This window comes from Sapajus apella, unplaced genomic scaffold (assembly GCF_009761245.1).
Source record: "Sapajus apella isolate SASKATOON/1434 unplaced genomic scaffold, GSC_monkey_1.0 scaffold47, whole genome shotgun sequence".
NCBI classification, from domain to species: domain Eukaryota; kingdom Metazoa; phylum Chordata; class Mammalia; order Primates; family Cebidae; genus Sapajus; species Sapajus apella.
The window spans coordinates 16,437,382-16,454,721 of NW_022436987.1; the positions used below are offsets into that span (position 1 = coordinate 16,437,382).

The 17,340-nt window shown below is 36.1% G+C and overlaps 1 long non-coding RNA gene across 1 annotated transcript; it reads right to left on the reverse strand.

Moving 5' to 3' along the window:
- Positions 1 to 11,404: 11,404 nt before the first annotated feature.
- On the reverse strand, positions 11,405 to 17,115 carry LOC116525366. Its single transcript, XR_004257654.1, has 3 exons — positions 16,929 to 17,115; positions 14,826 to 14,830; positions 11,405 to 11,416 (listed from the first exon to the last, which is right to left on the reverse strand). It is a non-coding gene; the product is annotated as an uncharacterized LOC116525366 (long non-coding RNA).
- Positions 17,116 to 17,340: the final 225 nt, after the last annotated feature.

The window sequence follows — 17,340 nt, forward strand, 5'->3', positions numbered from 1 at the left end:
TTTTTATCACCTAGAACATTGTACATATAAAAGATTCTCGATATACATTTGCTGGATGAATGAATGAATGAATGAATGAATGATGGTGATGGCAGTAGAGAGAGAGAACCGCAAGACTACTTGGAAAGTTTTTATGGTATTGAAATCTTCCTTGAAGCCAATTTGATAAAATCCTACCATACAACAGGTTAATAAAAGAATTAACAAAATATAAAGATCTTTATTTTCTTTTTATTACTAGGGTGATAAGAGGCTCTAATGATGGGAGAAGAATGTTGACACTGGTAATGTCTTCATTTATAAGTTTCAATGCTATCACTTACAAGGTCAAATATAGTGTTTGGAGTGATTCCCTTGAAAGATAGTTAAAAATGCCAACTTGTTCTTCCCTTTCTAGCCTGCATGAACTTTGCAAAAGTTGATCATATCCCTTTTATATACAGCAAGATAAGTCTTTGGTGTTACAGTATACTGCTTGTGCTGCAGTAATAAAATATCATAGACTTGATGGCTTAAACAATAGACATTTATTTCTCCTAATTCTTGAGGCTGGGATGTCCAAGATCAAGATGCCAATCAGTTCGGTTCTTGGTGATAATCTTCTTCCTGGTTTGCAGATAGGCACCTTCTTGCTGCATCCAATACAGAAGGAGAGCAATCTCTCTCTCTTTTCATTTTCTTATAAAGCATATAAACTCATCATTAGAGCCTAATATTTGTCCACTCCTGCATTGCTATAAAGAAATACCTGAGACTGGGTAATTTACAAAGAAAAGAGGCTTAATTGGCTTATGGTTCCACAGGCTGTACAGGTAGCATGGTGCTGGCATCTGTTTGGCATCTGGAGAGGACTCAAGACACTCACATTTATGGCAGAAGGTGAATGGGGAGCAGACATTTCACATGGCTGGAGCAGGAGCAGGAAAGGGAGTGAAGGAGGAGGTGCTACACACTCTTAAACAACCAGATATCATGAGAACTCATTCACTATTAGGAGAACAGCACTAAGGGAATAGTGATGAACCATTTATACAAACCACTTACAACATCCAATCACCTCCCACTAGGCCCCACCTCCAACACTGGGGATTATAATTTGACATGAGAGTTGGTGGAGATGCAGATCCAAATCATATCATTCCATCCTTGGCCTCTCCCAAATTTCATGTCCTTTTCACATTGCAAAACTATCATGCTTTCCCAATAATCCCCCCAAAGCTTAAATCATTTCAGCCTTAACTCAAAAGTCCAAAGTAAAAAACATCATCTGAGATAATGCTAGTCTTTTTCACCTATGAGCCTGAAAATTTTTGAAAAAAAATTACTTACAGGATACAATGGAGGTCTGTGCATAGGGTACACATTCCCATTCCAAAAGGGAGAAATCAGCCAAAAGAAAAGGGCTACAGATCCCATGCAAGATGCAAGCCTGAATCCCAACAGAGCAGTCATTAAATCTTACAAAGTTCCAAAATAATCTCCTTTGATTCCATGTCCCACATCCAGGGCATACTGATGCAAGAAGTGGGATCCCAAGGCCTTGGGAAGCTCTGCCCTATGGTTTTGTAGGGTTTAGCCCTCATAGCTACTCTCATGGACTGATGTTAAGTTCCTGCAGCTTTTCTAGGTATACAGTGCAAGCTGTCAATGGATTTACCATTCTGGGGTCTAGAGGACAGTGGCCTCTTCTCACTGCTTCATTAGGCAGTGCCCCAATGGGGACTCTGTGTAGGGGCTCTAACCCTGCTGTATTAGTCTGTTTTCACACTGTTGTAAAGAACTAACTGAGGCTGGGTAATTTATGAAGAAAAGAGGATTAATTGACTCACAGTTCTGAAGGCTGTACAGGAAACATGGCTGGGAGGTCTCAGGAAACTTACAATCATGGTGGAAGTGTGAAGGGGAAGATAGTATGTATTTACATGGTGGCAGAAGAGAGAGAGATGGACAGCAAAGGAGGAAGGGGGAAGTGCAACAAGCTTTGAACTATCAGATCTTATGAGAACTCACTCATTATTATGAGAACAATAAAGGAGAAATCTACCCCCATAATCCAATCACCTCATACCACGTCCCTCCTCAACATTGGTAATTACAATGTAACATGAGATTTGGGTAGGGAAACAGAGCCAAACTATATTACCTACATTTCTCCTCACAACCTGGTAGAGGTTTCTGTGAAGGCTCTGCCCATGCAGCAGGCTTCTTTCTGGGAATCCAGTCATTTCCATACATCCTCTGAAATCTAGGCAGTGGCTCCCAAGCTTCACCTCTTATACTCTGTGTACTCACAAGCTTAACACCATGTGGAAGCTGCCAAAGCTTGCAGCTTTTACCCTCTGGAGCAGCAATCCAAGCTGTACCTGGGAACATTTGAGCCATGGCTGGAGCTGGAGAACCTGGGATACAAGGGGCCATGTCCTGAGTTTGCACAGGGCATTGAAGCCATGGGCCTGGCCCTAGCCCAAGAAACCATTCTTCCCCACTAGACCTCTGGGCCTGTGATGGGAGGGGCTACCAGAATGTCTCTGAAATGCCTTCAAGCTTTTCCCCCCATTTTTTTGACTATCAGTACTTTCCTCCCCTTCAGTTATGCAAATTTATCTAGCAAGTGATTGCTTAGCAGCTGACTTGAGTTCTTCTCCTGAAAATGGACTTTTCCTTTCTACCACATGGCTGGTCTATACATTTTTCAAACTTTTATACTCTGCTTCTCCTTTAAATATAAGTTCCAACTTTAGTTCATTTCTTATGCATATGAGCATTAGTTGTTAGAAGCAGCAGGTCAAATCTTGAATGCTTTGCGGCTTAGAAATTTTCATCCCATGTGCTGGCTCATACCTGTAATGCCAGCACTTTGGGAGGCCAAAGTGGGTGGATCACAAGGTCAGGAGATCAAGACCATCCTGGCCAACATGGTGAAACCTCATCTCTACTAAAAATACAAAAATTAGCTGGGTATGGTGGCATGCGCCTCTAGTCCCAGCTACTCAGGAGGCTGAGGCAGGAGTATTGCTTGAACTTGGGAGGCAGAGGCTGCAATGAGCTGAGATCATGCCACTGCACTCCAGCCTCGTGACAGAGTGAGACTCCATCTAAAAAAAAAAAATGGTCCACCAGCTAGTCTAAATCATTATTTTCCATTTGAAATTTCCAGAGATTCCTATGGCAGGGGCTTATGCAGCCAAGTTCTTTGCTAACAAAACTGAATTTGCTCCAGTTCGCAATAAGTTTCTCATTTCCATTTGAGACCTAGTAAACTTGGCTTTCACCATCAATATACTATTAGCATTTTAGTCACAATCATTCAACCAGTCTCTATGAAGTTTCAGACTTTCCCTCATCTTCCTGTCTTCTTTTGAGCTGTCCAAATGCTTTCAATCTCTGTCCATTACCTAGTTCCAAAACTTATTCTACATTTTCAGGTATCTTTACAGCAATGCCCCAATGGTTGATACCAATTTTCTGCATCATAATAGTTTATTCTCACGTTACTATAAAGAAATACCTGAGCCTGGATAATTTGTAAAGAAAGTAAGTTTAATTGGTTCATGGCTCTGCAGGCTGTAGAGGAAGCATTATGCTTGTATCTGCTCAGCTTCTGGGGAGGCCTCAAAAAACTTACAATCATGGCAGAAGGAAAAGGGAGCAGATACTTTACATGCCCAGATCAGGAGTAAGAGATATCAATGGGGTGGTGCTACATAATTTTAAACAATCAGATCTCATGAGAAGTCATTCACAATTATGAGAACAGTGCTAAGGAAATGTTGCTAAGCCATTCATGAGAAATCTACCTCCATGATCCAATCACCTCCCACCAGGCCAGCCCTGCCTCCAAAAATGGAGATTACAACTCAGCATGAGATTTAATGGAACACAGATCTAAACCATATCAGAGTCTCACATTCATGACCACATCTATCTCTACCTCCTAAAGGTCATAAATACAATCAAAGTAAGGGGTAGGGCTTCAGTATGAGCTGAGGATACACAATTCGATCATAGGAGGTGGTTTCTCATTGCTTTTATGTTAAAGCCTGGTATTTAACTAGAGGCATGTTACTTTGTACTCTGAATTCCCTCAGGCCCTTTACATTCTCTGTTTCTTTTTGCATCACTTTGCCCTCTGCCTTCTTGCTCTAGCCATATTTTCCTTCTGCTAGGACACATAATGCTCCCTCCTATTATGTCCTCATCTCAGCTTAGCCATAACCAACTCTGCAACTCACTTCATCAAAACAGCTCCTATTTATTTTAGTGAATTTCATGTCTCAATCATCACTTCTCATGGGAAAATTCCTTCATCTGCTGGCCAGATCCCCCTTTCTTTAGTTAACACACCTTTTCTTAGAGCCTAGTTGTAATTTGGAAGTAATCATTTGGCAAATAAATTTCTCCTTCACCAGATTTTTGGCTTAATGGAGGTAGAAAATAGATTTGTTATTGTTAACTGTATCTCCCCCAGCAGCAGAATACATGGTCCATGCTACTGTTCAATAATTTGTTTAAGGAGTGAAGATAATAATACTCACATGCCTGCAACTACATATGAAACTCTTGTTGTCTAGAATCTGGAGGTTAATTAGCAAGCTGATTTTGCATCTTAATAATTAGAGTGTCAAATTCTTTCTAAATCTGATATTTTTCATTCGTCTTCTTATATTTTAGCCTTATTTAGGAAATAATTTGTATGATCTTGAAAATGTAGCTTACGCTCTAGGAGTCTAATACTTAGTATATATTAAACTTCTACCCCATGAATTTCAGTGAATACAATGCATGAAAATGAGATAATGCGTGTGGTTTAAAATATCAAAAACAATAATAATTTAACTGTAGCTCCTGTATTTGAGAGCTTTCTGTGCATCAAACATGCTACTAAGTAGTTTATATAGATTATCTTATTTCATTCTTCTGAGAAGATTGGGTTGCTTTATTTTGTTTTATTTGTTCGTTTTGTTTTTCCTATGTGCCAGGGCTTGCCTAAATTCTTTCCACTGGTCTTTATATAACGACAAGTAGATATTACTATTCTGACTTTGCTAATGAGGGACAGGAGGATCTTGTGGGTTGGAAAAAATTTTAATTTAACACAAGCTTATCAGTTATGAGATTGCTGGTGAAATAAACGTATGCATATCTATAATGTTTTGTAAACAAAAATAATAAAATTAAATTGAAAAAGTGATATTCAAGATTATGCAACTTGAATACTTGTAATATAAAGCTTAAAGTGACTTTAGGAGGTCATGCAATCTAAAGTCTTAGTCCCATTTTACAAACCTTAGAAATGAGGTTAACTGAGTTGCCCTACTGCATCATAAATATATCTAAGGCAGGAGATATTTCTTTTTTATTGGTAGTACACACATACTGTTCTACCTAATGTGTTGCTCAATAACACTTATGGAATTGAGTTGTTCAAGTTATCAATCAAGACAGAGCAAAGATTAAACCAAATCTGAACTGTAATAGAGGACTCATTCTATTAAACATGCTGCTAATAAATGACTAAGCTCAGTTAAGAGCTTGCTTTATTAAATGACATCAGTATTAATAATAACAATGGGATTAGAACATTTCCGGGTGATATTACTATCATTACCATTATTGTAAGGGAATCTGCAGATTCTCTTTTGGGCTTTACTGCCAGTCATCTTCTTTGTCTTACTGTTTTACTGACAGATGCATCCTAGCATTAAGAATTCAGGTTTCCTTTTCATGTTTCAAAGTCAGCAAAGAGAAGATGCAGTAATAAATCACTTCAGAGGATGATTTAGATTTTTTCATGGCAGCAGGTTGCCAAATACCACTCATGAAATTCCAAATGTAAAATGCCACTGCAGCCATCAAAATGAATCAATATGGGTAGATGAGTGGAGGTGGTTGATAAAACCACACCACCACCATGTAATTAGTTGGAAAGAGATTGAAATGTTTACACAGAGGGAAAACTGAAAATAAAATTTCTGTGGAAAAGTTAAAGTGATTGAATTTGTTAAACATGAAAAGGGAAGGGTAGGGAAGAGCTTAATTAATCTTCAAGAAATGGCTTTGCTTTAGGACCATGGATGATGGTGTCCAGTGGTTGTCAATTCTGCCAATGACAGAAGAGTATGAAATGTAAGATGTAGCAGGACAGACTAAGGTATAATAATAATAATAATAATAATAATAATAGATTTCTAAAGTTTAAAAATCTTACCTGCCTGAACTTTATCAAGAGAAGTTGTTAAATATCTTCCTCTGGACAACTTTAAAGAAAGATATCCTCCTATGTCTGTAATGAGAGAAGCACGGTCCTTTTCAAAGAAAGATCTCAGCTTAACTCACCTCAATAACCTAACAACATCCCTTCTAGATCTAAGATTAGGCCTTTTATATGTTTAAAGCCTTGATGACATTTTTGGTATATCAGTTCAATCAAAGCAACAATCTATCTATTAAAATACTGCTTTTTAAGAAATCCCAGAAAGATTATCATAAGTATTGAGTTTGGTCTAGTGTAAATTCAGATTTGGTTTTATGTCAGAAGAAAAATTGGATAACTTAACTATTGTATGACAATAGCATTAGGATATCTGGATTCAGGACTTGTAGTATTCCTTGGTAACCAAGTGGTCATTGTAGTTTTCAGGTCACTACGAAATTGGCAGCAGCCTAAAATATTTATATACTGTTCTTCTATGGTCCCTGAAATTTCTATCACTAGCCTTCCATTAATTTTAATTAAGAAATTATTCTTATGAATGTAAACATGTAAATGTCTTTAGTATAGTTAGTCTATTAGAAAATTTTCAAACTTACCTATCACTCAGGACAATGAAAGAGTGGGACACTGTCCAAATCAATCTTGATATACTCAAAGCAGACAAGTCAACATGTAGCACTGATGTAAAAAAACTGAGAGGAAATGAACTCAGAGAAGCCAAGAGTAAAATGAAGGCATCAGAGCAGGATGCCGAAGAAGTTTTGTGCCAGCTTGTGTGAGCCAATTGTTAAGTTTTCAGAAGTTTTGAAAGCAAGTTTGTAAGCATGGCCATTATTAAAAATTAAATTATATAACACAAAAATTGCATTAAAAACAAAGTTAATAAATACTCAGAATTTATCACCTCCTATGTATTTATCGCATCTCGGTAGCTATACTCTTTTGATTATTTACATGGAAGTAATATATAAATAATGCATCCCTTTGCATCTCTATGTTTATTAATAGTATGTTGTTAGCTTGAACTTAGCCATGGTGACCCTATTTTAACCATGGAATGGGTAAGTGCTACAAATCAGGGTGCTCTTTTTTTTTTAAATTTCCCCTATAGAGTTTATTGTTAAACATTTATCAGCACATCACTGATTCATTTTCAATGGTTTTTACAGTAATTAGCTTTCTACAGGAGTAAAAATATTTAGCTGCTGGCCACAGGGAAAGTCAAATCTTCTGGTCTGAATTATTTAATTCCAGAACATTCTTAAATCCTCTAACACCAAAGTTATAAAGATTTTTGACAAAAGAAAATAAAGAAGTTTGTAATTTTTGCTGTTCAGCAAGCCTTTGCTTTGTTGTTAACAACTTAAGTTTTCCCCCAAAATATTGTCTCATGAGCTAAATAGAAAAACATATTTTTTGCATGTTTTTCCCCCTATTTTCAGTAGTTTCTTCAAATGACGTTTGCTATGAGTATCACAGGTCCACTTACTTGAGATTATGTTTTCTTTAGATAGGAACTGCTCAGCACAGAAACAGGGGAAGTCAACACATTTCAGAACCATCCACAGCTAGCTTTGAAGTTTGGCCCTGTCACTAACAAGCTGAGTTAACCATTGATGAGTAAATTTGACTCTCAAACACTCAGCTTACTCCATTTTAAACTAGAGCTCGTATGACCTACATGGCAGTGTAAGCATAAAGATTTCATGACAGGATGTTTTAAAAAGTGAAAGCACAAGAGGGCATGGCCTACAAAGGATATTAACAACCTGTGGATCCCTTTCACTATTCTTTTCTTTCTTTATCTTCTCCACTATGATACAGAGTGTTTTCAGGGCTAGGATTATCCCAAGGGCAGGAGAATCATAAATTTCCCCAAACCAACCCACTGGAAAAGGACATATGAATTTCAAAGTTTTGTTTGTCCACTCATGAGCTAAAAGTTACCTTTGATTTCATGAAGCCCCGGAGACAGCTGGAAGAAATATTTTGAGAGAAGATTCTCTGGGGTATTCTTTTTATAGTTAAAAGAGACTTTTGAATGTGATATAGTTTTTACACAATAGCTAGGGGCCCTGAACAAGGAGAAAAGAAGGGAAAAGTGAGTTCAAGTTTCTATGATCTACTCTTTCAGAATTAGAAGATTTTAAATATTTTGAACATATTCCTTTAAAGGATAATTTCATGTCAGTAAGGCACAGTGATATTTTTTACTACTATCATGATCTTGTCTCAGCTTTAAATTAGTGAGGTGGGATCCATTCTCAGAGATGCTGGGAAAGCAAAAGATTCATTCTCATTAAACCGAGAATGTGAATATTTCTCTTCTCTCCTCTTTTCTCTGTACTTCACTGAAGCATATGCTGTCTTCTTTACATGGAACAAGAAAGGAAAGGAGATCTCACTGAATCAGCTAACAGTTTTCCATGAGACTCTCATAATTTTTGGGGTTTTACAGGCACATATAATATTAGTTCTCTCAAATTATTCAAATCAGTCGTTGTTTGGAAGAGTGGATGACATAAACAGCTTGATAATGTCTACAGAAGGGAAAGAAAAAAGAAAAGAAGTAAGGGAGGTTGGAAAATTTATAAGAAATAAAGAAAAACAGAGAGAAGGGGACAAAAAGGATAAAATAAGAGTATAGTTAATAGCTGGTCCTTTATACTTTTTAGATGATAAACTGATTATACATTATCTAAAAAGTACTTATACAGTACCCCAGAGTTATGATCTCTTTCATTAGAGAGGAAAAAAAGAGACAGAGAGTGAGAAGCAGAGAAAGAGAGAGAGAAAGTTAGGTGCCTCAACACCCATCTAGCCATCTAAGTCAGAACTTTGGGAGTCATGAAAGTGCATTTTTTCTATTCTCCCTCTTTTCAGCTGCTAAGAATAAATCACTAAGACTTCATTCTGTTTCCTTAATACTCAAATCTACCCTTCCGCATACGCAAAACTGCTAACTCTCATCACTGTTTTATTTTAGGCAGACATTACATTTGCCTGTTTCACTGAAACATATTCCCTACAAAAGGTCTCTTCCTTCTTAAAAACTCATCCGCTACCTGAGTGATCCTATCTGAATGCAACTCTGATCATAGCTCTCCTACTAAAAATCTTTTCTCTAAATAACATATTTCAAACTTCTTATCATGGTATATAAAGCTGCTTTTGATCTGGACTTCTGCTTCCACTATGGCCTTCTTCCCTCTCTCCTAAGATATGTTGTTGAATGAGTAAATCAATGAATATTTTCATCTTAGTATATCAACCTATTTTAAGTTTCTAAACTCTTCAATATTCTCTCATACTTCCAAGAATTTGAAACCACTGCTTTCTCTGCTTGGAAGATGCTTTCTTTGAAACCAAGGTTTCAAAGGGAAGATGCTTTCTTATTCCCTTCCTTATCTGCTTACTCTTTTCATTTGTATATGCAGCTGAAGAATTACATTTTCCATCATTCCTTTCTTAGCCAACCCTAAATTATGCATTTACTTGCTTGTTTGCATTACTAGACCATCTGCTATTTTAACACAGAAAGTTTCTTATGTGTGACTTTTTAACTTTTAACAAAAAAGTATATGCCTAGCAAATAATATATTTAAATTATTTAAAGTATTCAAAGTAACATGTTTAAAGTGAATACATAAATAAAATAAAAGATAATGTTATCATTGGCATTTCAATTTACTTTTCTACATCATCCCTTATTCCTACTCAATCTATCTGCACTTAACAAATGTTTAGATTTGTATTCAAAATAAAAAATACAACAAGTCACAATAGATCTTTCTATCTTATGAATATTCTCTATATTGATATAAGTAAAAATCTCAATTTCTTGAAATAGGGAAACAATTGGAGCAAAATACAATGCAATATGGGGAAGAAAATACAGAAGAGAATGGACAATAACTATTGCTTAAACTAGCAACAGGTAAAGTTTCAGATTTGATCATCATTTCTTAGAAAGATCCAACACAAGGCAGAGCAGCCATTATAAAGACCCAAAGTAGGAAAGATCTAGGAACTGAACTGAACTCAAAAGAAATTTGCCAAAAAACTGAAAGGCTAGTTTGGCTGAAATCTACTGAGTTTCTCACTGATATTTAAATGCATTTATCTGATAATAAAACTCAGGAAAAATCGTAACCCTATCATCAAATGCTTTATAAAGAAAACCTGATGTCAATTCTCCCCAAATAAATTTTTTTTTTTTGCTTTTTCTCTCAAACTCCAAAATATTTAAAAACATTTAAATTTGGAATATATAGGATTTCATTAATTCTGAACAATCATAATTTTCATTCTATTTGCTATACACAGGTAAGTGAATGAAACTACAGGTGAGCAATCTTGTATTCTCAATTATAAACAGTTTCTGATATTGGGTCTTCAGAACTATAATGGATGTGGTGAAGTAAAGTATAGTTGTTGAGTGAAAACTGATGCTTTCGTGACAGAAACATTCTTGCAAGACCTAAAATTATATTCATACTAGCTTAACCAAAAAAAATTATTGTATACAGAGGGATTACATAAAAAGCAATAGTAGAAAATGTATAGTCTGTATTCAGAATGAAGGGAATCAAGAAAATAGTAGGTTACAAACTGGGGTTACTCTCACCATCTCTCTGTGGCCATGTGGTCTCTCATTTCTACACCTCCGAAGTCTGTGTCATTCTTTCTGTTTGCAGACCAGCTTTCTCTATATCTGATTGAACAAAGGCTGATCTATGTGATCCACCAGTTCCAACATTCATTGTGGACTAACTAGAGTTGTTTTTTGTTTGTTTGTTTTAACTTTTAAGTTCAGGGGTAAAAGTGAAGTTTTGTTACAAAGGTAAACTTGTGTCATGAGGCTTTATGTCCTAATTTCATAAGAAAATCTGACTGTTACATTTTGTGTTAGGTGGGACTTGAGAGATATTGAAAATAAGTATATGTATATCATGTGCAAAATTTGGGATATACTTATAGTAAAAAAAATACATTTCTTACCCAAAATTCAAATTTAACTGTCCTGTATTGTTTCTGTCCTGTATTGTCACTTGTTATAGGTGTGGGTGGGAAAATGGCAAATGGAGCAAAGGAAGGTGTTATACTTCACTAGGTAGTTAATTGGGTGATCAGTGTTTCTCAGGAAGAGTGATATGAGCTTAATACATACATAATCTATAAACAAGAGGGAATAATTTGGTTCTCATGGAAGATAAGAGACCAGAATGTATTACCATTCAGATAACAGGTAAAATTTAGCCAGTTGACTTAGAGATAACTAAAATAATTTCAGCAAAGTGAAGTTTTTAAATGACCTATATATTTTTTAAATACTTTACTAGATGGACTGAAAAGAGAAAATGTCATCAATGTGATTGATTTCAATTTTATTTCAAAAACACAACCTGTCTACTTACTAGTATTTTAAAAGTACATATTTATTATTTTAACTTAGATAAACATTATAAGAAATGACACTGTTATTACTTCTTTGTAGTTAAAGATGTTAAAACTCAAAGAGGGTAATTATCTATCTAAGTTAACACAGCTAGAAAGCAGCAGAAGCAGAATTTAAACTCAGGGCTACCTGAAACCAGAACCTTTCCAACTGAATTGTGTTGCTTCCAAATGTCACTGCTTTATAATCCAAACATCAGCATTATTCCAAGCTGCTACTAACAATTGCTACTAACAATGTAGCTCCTCTGTTGGAATCTTAAATAACCAGCTTCAATTTGTGTGATGAAAGACCTAGGGACCACTTTCACATGAAGCACAAGCAAGAGTGCTTGGCTCTTACCCAGTATTTTCCCCAGAATAGCTTTCCTTATCCCAGTCTGTTTTCTAATCCTAAATGAGTGTAGCACTGGTTGAGGTACATTCCACACTGTTGAGAATAACAAATGACGTCTAACCTGTTCATATTCATGAGTAGAATTATAATTATGCATGAATGCTCTACATTAGTGCCTAATAATCAACATCTACTTCTTCTTTTCCTGTTGTTTAAAATAAAGGGCAGGCATGGAGGGGTATTAGTTAGTTTAATCACTAATCAAAGATAATGACACCATTGCAATTCCAAATGTTTATCTAGGCTTCTGTGAGGCAAGCATGAAATGAACATTTAATGTACTGGTTTAAGGCAGGCCCTGTGAAATGTGTAACAAAGGTGATGGTAGAATCTCTTTGCAAAATTAAAGCACCAGAGATACTCCATCTGGAAAGCATAGACAAATTTAATTCAATGCTTGGCAAGATGTTTTACAATTAGTGAGGGCTAAATACATTTCAAATGGGCAAATTAATGAATTAATTTTTGTGAGTAAAAGGCAAATCCCTCCAAAATTAAAATATTTGAATGGAATGGAGGCCAGTTTACAATCTTTTTCATGAATCTTAAAACCTATATTGCCACCAGTGGTTCATTTTTTTTAATACATTCGGTACTCAAACTATACTGTCAATGGAGAAATGATAAACCGAATTAGGCCCTCATTTGTGGCATAAAATGAAATTTTTGTTGAAACTAAGACTAGTTATAACTTGTCAGCAATAATTTTTAGCACCTCTCTATATGTTAGGCATTTTTCTAGGCATTGATGTTACAAAGAGTGAACAAATACAATGACAGTTCTTGTCCATATGAAGCTTAGGTTTAGTGTGAGGAGACAAGCCTTAACAGAAAAATTGAATGAAGATATATTTAACCTAAAACTAAGATATTAAAAATTGAAGGAAAGTTGTGTGGTACAATCAAAGTACAAATTTGAAAGGTTTTAGTTGATCAGAAGTTTTGAAGATGCCCCCCGACCTCAACTCTGGGAACTTGAAGTGTGATCTGTTGGGGAAATAGTTCATTAAGTGAAAGGAGTAGAGACTTTTTCAGCATCATTTGCCCAAGGAATTGGGAAAAAAAGTTTAGTGTACCTATAACACAGGATGAGAGAATGAAAGAGGTGAGACTGTAAAAGTAGACCCGGTGCAGATCATGCAAATTCTTTTTTTTTTTTTTTTTTTTTGAGACAGAGTTTTGCTCTTGTTACCCAGGCTGGAGTGCAATGGTGCGATCTCGGCTCACTGCAACCTCCGCCTCCTGGGTTCAGGCAATTCTCCTGCCTCAACTTCCCGAGTAACTGGGATTACAGGCATGCGCCACCATGCCCAGCTAATGTTTTTTTGTATTTTTAGTAGAGACGGGGTTTCACCATGTTGACCGGGATGGTCTCGATCTCTGACCACGTGATCCACCCGCCTCGGCCTCCCAAAGTGCTGGGATTACAGGCTTGAGCCACCGTGCCCGGCCAGATCATGCAAATTCTTATAGATGATGTTATGCATTTTGAGTTTTATCCCAATAGCCAACAAAAGTTTTGAGAAAGTCAGTGTTAGACTGTAAAAGTCAGATCAATGAGAAGAAACAGAGTAAAGATTTGCATTTTTTAAAGATCCCTCTGGTTGCAAATGGTAAATGGACTGGGGCCAACAGAGTGAATATGGCAAGACTGTTTAGGAGTCTACTGAAATATCGCTCATGGAAAGGCACATTACCTAGGTCAAAAATCAAGATTGGGAGTATATGAGTGTATGTGTAAGAGGTAAAACCGAGGGAAATAGCAAACAATTTGATGTGAGAGATAAGGGTGAGGGGGTATCAAATGTGATTTTCAAAGTCTTTTGAAAATGACTAGATATATGACATGGGAGAAATGGCCAGCCAGCAGCCCACCAACATTTTTCACTTTATCTTTCCATAATATAATTCTTTTACTAAGAGATTCCAACCCCATGCATGATGTTTTTGACAAGAAATATAAACAGAAGTGATGTAAGTCGCTGTTGAAGTGGTTAAGAAGCAAACATGCTTTCCTCATAGTCTCTTTGTGTTCCATGTGAGAGCCAAAAGTTGCCTATGTTTGCTATTTCCAAATTGTCAACACTTCAATCCACATACTTCAACCCATTTCACACGGTATTTTTTCCACGATGAGGGGTAATTGATACTGCAGATATTCATAAAATGTAAGAGGAAACAGGCTCCCAAGAAAGGAAGAAAGGGGAAGAAAGAGGATAGGCTTTAACAGGAGATACTAAGGAAATCCTGGGTTTGGAAGTAGCTGAATTGAAGTTTGTGATAGCAAGAAATAGAAGGAGCTCTTTTCTGATGACTTTTATTTTCTTCATGAAGCAGGTGAGAACATCTGCTGAGGGAAACAACTTGGGAAAGACAAAGGTTTGAGAAGAGAGAATTCAAAAAAGTTATTTCAATGAGAAAAAATTAGGCTGGCCAGTTTTACCAGGAGTGTTGAAGGTGTATTTGCTTTTGGTGTTCATAGAAATATAATGGTAATAAGTTGCAATGTTAAGCAGATTTCTCTATTATCACTTACATACAGACACAGAAAAATGGATAGTGGGTTCATAGACAAGGGATGAATTTTTAAAGAGATACAAGAGAGATTTTAAGTTATTGGAAAGATTCTTGCAAAAAAGATGAACGCTGGGTGTTAAACTGACTTAAACAACTTTCATTTTACCCTTGTAGAAAACTGAAAGTTCAGTAACATATTCCATTTATGTTGACAAGAATTGTGAAATCAAGCCTTTGTACTCCTTCTTTTAGGCATAAGTTTCATTGATAGATAGATAAATCTGTGGTTCTTGCATCTGCATGAATAACCTCTGATTTTGACCCATGCCCCTCTGGAACTATGACTTACCACCTCCTTGTATTTTTTTCCCTTTCAATTTTTATTTTAAGTTCGAGGGTACATGTGCAGGTTTATTACATGGGTGAATTGTGTGTCATTGGAGTTTGGCGTACAAATTATTTTGTTGCCTCAGTAGTGAACATAGTACCTGACAGGTAGTTTTTTGATCTTCAATCTTGTCTGATGCCCCACCCTCAAGTACGCCCCAGTGTCTCTTGTTTTTTTCTTTGTGTCTCTATGTACTCAATGTTTAGCTGTCACTTATAAGTGAGAACATGTGGTGTTCGTTTTCCTGTTTCTGTGCTAATTTGCTTAGAATAAATGCCTCCAGCTCCATCCATGTTGCTGCAAAGACATGATTTCATTCTTTTTTAATGGCTACATAGTATTCCATGGCATATATACACGGCATTTTCTTTATCCAGGCCATCACTGATGGGCATCTAGATTGATTCCATGGTTTTTCTATTGTGAATAGTACTTCAATGAATATATGAGTACATGTGTCCTTACGGTAGAATTATTTATATTCCTTTGGATACATATCCAGTAATGGGATAGTTGGGTTAAATGGTAGTTATGTTTTAAATTCTTTGAGAAATCTCCAAACTGCTTTCCACAATGGCTGAACTAATTTGCATTCCCACCAGCAGTGTATCAGCATTCCCTTTCTCCACAACCTCACCAGCATCTGTTATTTTTTGACTTTTTAATAACAGTCATTCTGACTGGTGTGAGATGGTATCTCATTGTGCTTTTGATTTGCATTTTTCTAATGATTAGTGACATTGAGCACTTTTTTCTATCCTTGCTGGGCATATGTACGTCTTCTTTTAAGCATTTGTTCATATCCTTTGTGCATTTTGTAATGGAGTTGTTTGTTTTCTGCTTGTTGATTGTTTAATTTCCTTACAGATTTTGGATATTAGACATCTGTTGAATGTATAGTTCATGAATATCTTCTCCCATTCTGTAGGCTGTCTGTTTACTCAGTTGATAGTTTGTTTTGCTATGGAGAAGCTCCTTTGTTTAATTAGGTGACACTTAGGAATTTTTGTTTTTGTTGAAATTGCTTTTGGAGTTTTCATCATGTAATCTTTGCCTGCGCCTAGGTTCAGAATGGTATTTTCTAGATTTTCTTCCAGGGATTTTGTAATTTTAGGTCTTACATTTAAGTCTTTAATTCATTGTAAGTTGATTTTTTTCTATGGTGAAAGGTAAGGGTCCAGTTTCAATCTTCTGCATATGACTAGCCAGTTATCCCAGCACCCTTTATTGAACAAAGAGTTCTTTCACCATTACTTATTATTGTTGACTTTGTTGAAGATCAAATGGTTGTAAATGTGTAGCTTTATCTTTGGGTTCTCTAATCTGTTTTATTGGTCTATGTTTCTGCATTTGTACCAGTATCATGTGGTTTTTGTTATCATAGCCTTGTAGTCTAGTTTGATGTCAAATAATGTGACGCCTCTGGATTTGTTCTTTTTGCTTAGGATTGCTTTGGCTATCCATCTGCTTTTTGGTTCCATATGAATTATAGAATAGGTTTCTCTAACTGGGAAAGACGTTATTGGTAGTTTGATAGAAACACCATTCAAACTGTAAATTGCTTTGACCAGTATGGGCATTTTAATAATATTGATTCTTTCTAAACAAGAATATGGAATGTTTTTTCCATTTGTTTGTGTCATCTGTGATTTCTTTCACCTGTGTTTTGTAATTCTTGTTGTAAATACCTTTTAACTCCCTAGTTAGCTGAATTCCTATGGGGTGTGTGTGTGTCTGTGTGTGTGTGTGTGGGGGGCTATTGTGAATGCAATTGCATTTTTTATTTGAGTCTTAGCTTGGACAATATTGGTATGTAGAAATAATACTAATTTTTGTACATTGATTTAGTGTCCTGAAATTTGCCGAAGTTTATCAGATCTAGGAGCCTTTGAGCAGAGACTGTGGTGTTCTCTAGGTGTAGAATCACATCTGCAAAGAGAGACAGCTTAACTAACTCTTTCTGTTTGGATGCCTTTTGTTTCTTTCTCTTGTTTGATTGCTTTGGCAAGGACTTCCAGAACAATGTTGAATAGGAATGGTGAGTGTGGGCATCCTTGTCTTGTTCTGGTTCTCAAGGGAAATGCTTTCAGCTTTTGTTTGTTCAGTATGATGTTGGATGTGAGTTTTTCACAGATGGCTCTTATTTTGGCAATGTTTCTCCTATGCCATGTTTCTTGAGGGTTTTCAACATGAGAGAATGTTGAATTTTATTGAAATACTTTTCTGTATCTGTTGAGATAATTATGTGTTTTCTTTTTAATTGTGTTATGTCATGAATCACATTTGTTGATCTGTGTATGTTAGACCAACCATGCATTCCAGGAATAAAGCTTACGTGATCATTGTATTAGTCTGTTCTCATACTGC